We start from the raw sequence: 4,883 nt of genomic DNA on the forward strand, positions 1-4,883 counted from the left end.
TTGATTTAATTTTGACAAAAATATACTCTCCAGTGTCTAAAGAAAGAAAATTTTAGCTGATTAAAGATAATTCAAAGGGCTTTAGCTGTCCTCTATAAATTAAATTTCAAACAGTTCTTACAAATCATTTTACTGATTTTAAGTATTATTATTCCAACATATGGATTAAATTGCATAAGAGTATAAACAGGTCAACTATTAAGCCAGTAATGGCTGGAGAAAAAAAAATTGATTTAGGATTTTACTTATCCTCAATTGTCTGAATTGAATTATCTCCAAACGGGGAAAGATTTTCCTGTTCTTTATATATAAAATACAAAACTAGTTAAAATATCGGATTTTTCTATCCATCTTTATTTATTATTTTTGAAATATTTCACTAAAAAGACGATAGATGAAAATCAAGAAATATCATGAATAATTGTATAAATGCTTCAAGAATCATTCTAGTTATGTAATACTGGGTCAGCAGGGACTTCAGATTTCATGGAATCCATATTCTTTAATTTATAGATCAAAAACAACAAAGTGTATTCAGATGAAGGGACTTACCCAAAATCACTTTGGATAACTCATTAAGCAAGTTAGCAAAAGAAAAGGCTTTTGGACACATCTTAGGGCCCTGAGGATGTTCGCCCTCTGTGAGCAGCAACCTTTCCGAGGGAGTGGCTGGGTGATGGCCGTCTTAGGGAAACGATGTCCTCGTCCGTGGCGCGCTTGGCGCGGGTGAACCCCTTCAACGCACCTCATCTGCAGCAGGTGCACGATGACCTCGCGGACCTCCGCAGCAGCCCTCCGGGGCCCACAGGCCAGCCCTGCCGCCCTCGCAACCTGGCAGCCGCTGCCGTGGAAGAGTACAGCTGTGAATTTGGCTCCGCGAAGTATCATGCACTATGTGGCTTTGGTGGGGTCTTAAGTTGTGGTCTGACACACACTGCTGTCGTTCCCCTGGATTTAGTGAAATGCCATATGCAGGTGGACACCCAAAAGTACAAGGGCATATTTAACGGATTCTCATTACACTTAAGGAGGATGGTGTTCGTGGTTTGGCCAAAGGATGGGCTCCGAATTTCATTGGCTGCTCCCTGCAAGGGTTCTGCAAGTTTGGCTTTTATGAAGTCTTTAAAGTCTTGTATAGCAACATGGCTGCGGAGGAGAATACTTAGCTCTGGCTCACATCATTGTATTTCGCTGCCTCTGCCAGTGATGAATTCTTTGTTGACATTGCCCTGGCTCCTATGGAAGTTGCTAAGGTTCGAGTTCAAACCCAGCCAGGTTATGCCAACACTTTCAGGGATGCAGCTCCCAAAACATGTAAAGAATAAGGCCTAAAAGCGTTCTACAAGGGGGTTGCTCCTCTCTGGATGAGACAGATACCATACACCATTATGAAGTTTGCCTGCTTTGAGCATACTGTTGAAGCACTGTACAAGTTTGTGGTCCCCAAGCCCTGCAGTGAATGTTCAAAGCCAGAGCAGCTGGTTGTAACATTTGTAGCAGGTTACATAGCTGGAGTCTTTTGTGCAATTGTTTCTCACCCTGCTGATTCTGTGGTATCTGTGTTGAATAAAGAAAAGGTAGCAGTGCTTCTCAGGTCCTCAAGAGACTTGGATTTAAAGGTGTATGGAAGGGACTGTTTGCCTGTATCATCATGATTGGTACTCTGACTGCATTACAGTGGTTTATCTATGACTCCGTGAAGATCTACTTCAGGCTCTGTTGCCCTCCTCCACCTGAGATGCCAGAGTCTCTGAAGAAGCAGCGTGGGCTAACTCAGCAGATAGATCAAAGCAAATGTGGACTGAATCTGCTTGTTGATCAGTGTTGAAGAAAGCGCAAAAGGAACTTTTATATATTTGACAGTGTAGGAAATTGTCTATTGTCTATTCCTGATATAATTACCGTAGTACTCTTGCTTAAGGCAAGAGTTTCAAATTTACTGTTAAAATAAAGCAACTCTTTATGAAAAAAAAAAAAAAAGAAAAAGAAAAGTCTTTTCTATTATTCTGCAGGAAAATTAACCTCACTTGATTTTGTTCAATTAAATGTCCCTACGTTTCTTCTGTTACTCATTGTCACTGTTTATGTGCATATATTGCTATTTAATTTATATTCTGTTGTTTTATACATCATCACATTCACCATGCAAATCTTAAAATATTTGTCCCAACCAAGAGCCAAATTTTGCCCTAAAACTTATAAACCTAAGAGTTTCATTAATTTACCAAAATCAGTAGAAGCTTGGTTAAACTATGTGGAAATGGATTCAAAGGATTGTTAGTCCAGGAAATGAAGAACATAAATAATCAGGCCAAATTTATTCATACAGACACAGTGATCAGAAATTCTGGATTGAAAGTGTTAGAGAGAGCATCTGGGCATGCTCTAATATCTGCTCAATTAGCTGCATAAAACTTGAACTCAACTGTGACCTAGGTTTAGTAATGAGGTTCCAAAATTTCTCTGATAAAACACAGAAGAAATAATTCAAAGATTTAGGAAGATAGAATAGTTGACACGGATTTACCACTAAGACCTATTCAAGCATCCCTGAGATGACTGAGAACACTTTCTTTATTAAAGCATTGAGAAACCCATTGTGAAGGGAAGCACTAAAACCCCTGAAAACTGCAGTTAGCTGTCCTCTATCAATTAGACCTTCATGAAGAGAAATGCTCCTATTGAAATGGGCTCCCTGACTGAGAAGTACAATCAAATCCCAGAATGACAACAGCAGCTTTTAACCACCAGAGCAAGTCAAGTGCTATTACTATAATAGAATCTAGATGATAATTAATATGGTGTTATGAGAACGAGCATGACTGCATTTTTTGACAGCTGACTGCTGTCAGCTTTTAAGCCCATCTGTCCCTCCTTCCCTTCTGCCCCCTACCTGGGCAAGCTGATAAGAAAGCCTGGGTGCTCCTGCCCTTAGCACCAGAGGAAATTCAAATCACATATGCTCTGGTTAACCTGGACCTGCTTGTGCCTGCCCTGCTCTCCCTAGTCCCTTGTGTGAGCAATACCCTTTATCTCAAATTATTTGGTATGCAAAGCATCGTTGAATTCAACATAATACCTTTCAATGGAAGGTAACACATTTCACCTTTATGTAGTGATCACAAACTAGATATGATCTGCCTTGATCTTTGGTGACTCAATATGGCGTCTGTGCAAGAGAAACCTAGAGGTGACCCCAATGATCTTTATCTGTGATTTTCATGCCTTAGGTTTATTCCTTCCCCTTGAGTGCAGGTAGGACTCTGCTTCTAACCAATGAAATACGACAAAGGTAATGGATGTCTCTATCATTATTACATATTATACAGGAAAGGTTATGAGAAGTCAGTCTCACAATTACTACCAGCACACACACATACTCGCTAGAAGAGAGGCTAGATAATCTCTCTGAGGTCTTGAAAGAAATAATCATGTTAGAAAACTTTGCATGTCAAGAAACTGCAGGAGGCATTTAGGAACCAACTTCAAACTCCAGCTGATAGGCAGAAAAACATTCTTAGGCCCCCTGCCATAGAGCCATGAGGTAATAAATTTTGTCAACAACTTGAATGGGTATGGAAGTGAATTCTGCCCCAGCTGAGCCTCTGGATAAAACACAGCCTGGCTGCCTCTAAGGCAGCCTTGAAAAGCTCCAAGCAGCACACCCACTCGACAGTGCCACATCTCCTAACACATAGAGACTGTAAGATATTATAAGTCTGTGTTCTCTTACATAGATGGTTGTGGCAATGTGTTATGCAATAACAGAAATCTAATATAAAATGTTTTGGTTTTTTTCAGATGGAGTCTTACTCTGTCACCCAGGCTAGAGTCGGTAGAGTCGGCTCAATGGAACCTCTGCCTCCACGTTCAAGAGATTCTCCTGTCTCAGCATCCCTAGTAGCTGGGACCACAGGCATGCACCACCATGCTCAGCTAATTGTTTTCATATTTTTAGTAGAGACAGGGTTTCACCATTTTGGCCAGGCTAGTCTCAAACTCCTTACCTCATAATCTGAGCACCTCGGCCTCCCAAAGTGTTCGGATTATAGACATGAGCCATCTTGCCCTGCCCAGAAAACTAATATGGGATTTCTAAGACTGAGATAGATAAGTAGAAAAAAAAAAAGAAAGAAAGAAAGAAAGAAAAGAAGAGAAAAAGAAAAAGAAAGGTTTGTATGATCTAAACAGACAGAAAGACAAAGAGTCTGAGTTTAAGAAAATGATGTCTTATTTGATTCCACATCAACGGGAATCATAGTCCTTTATCCAAATCTTATTTCTATGCCATTGCCATTGTACACTGCATTTGAATGAATGCCGTTCCAACTACACCAGAATGAGAATTATGTAATTCTACCACAAATGACCCTGAATTCACTGGTCAGACTAACAGGTTATGTGTATCGGGTAAAAACTGCCACTTTGGGACTAAGTTTTCCTCACAGTAAGTTAAATAATTCTAAAAACTCACCCCATAATTTTTTTCCAAAAGCAGAGTGCATGGCTGGAGAAGACTTGTTCAGCATTTGGAAAATTTACTATACTTATCCTCTGATCCATGGATTGAGAACTATCATGATCAGAAAACCAGAAATGTCATATGTAAATCCATACAAGTGCCTCTTTCTACCAAAATGTTAACATAAACTAGGTATAGAAAATTCTCAATAAAATCAAATATACTGCCACTATTAATAACTCAAAGATGCAGAAGTAGTGATTTCTATCATATCCTTAACTCACTTGTTTGGCCTCTCGGATGGATCTTCGAGAATTACAGTCAAATTTTATATGTCTAACTGTTCAGTGTCTTCAATTTCAGCTGCCACTATTCCAGGTACAGTCTCTTTAAACAAAACAGGCTCTAGAACCTGGTATGC

The 4,883-nt window shown here is 39.7% G+C and overlaps 1 pseudogene; it reads left to right on the top strand.

Moving 5' to 3' along the window:
• The first annotated feature begins 696 nt into the window (after nt 1-696).
• LOC101040349 (solute carrier family 25 member 3 pseudogene) lies at nt 697-1,946 on the top strand (annotated as a pseudogene).
• The last annotated feature ends 2,937 nt before the right edge of the window (nt 1,947-4,883 follow it).

This window comes from Saimiri boliviensis, chromosome 7, assembly GCF_048565385.1.
Source record: "Saimiri boliviensis isolate mSaiBol1 chromosome 7, mSaiBol1.pri, whole genome shotgun sequence".
Lineage (NCBI taxonomy): Eukaryota > Metazoa > Chordata > Mammalia > Primates > Cebidae > Saimiri > Saimiri boliviensis.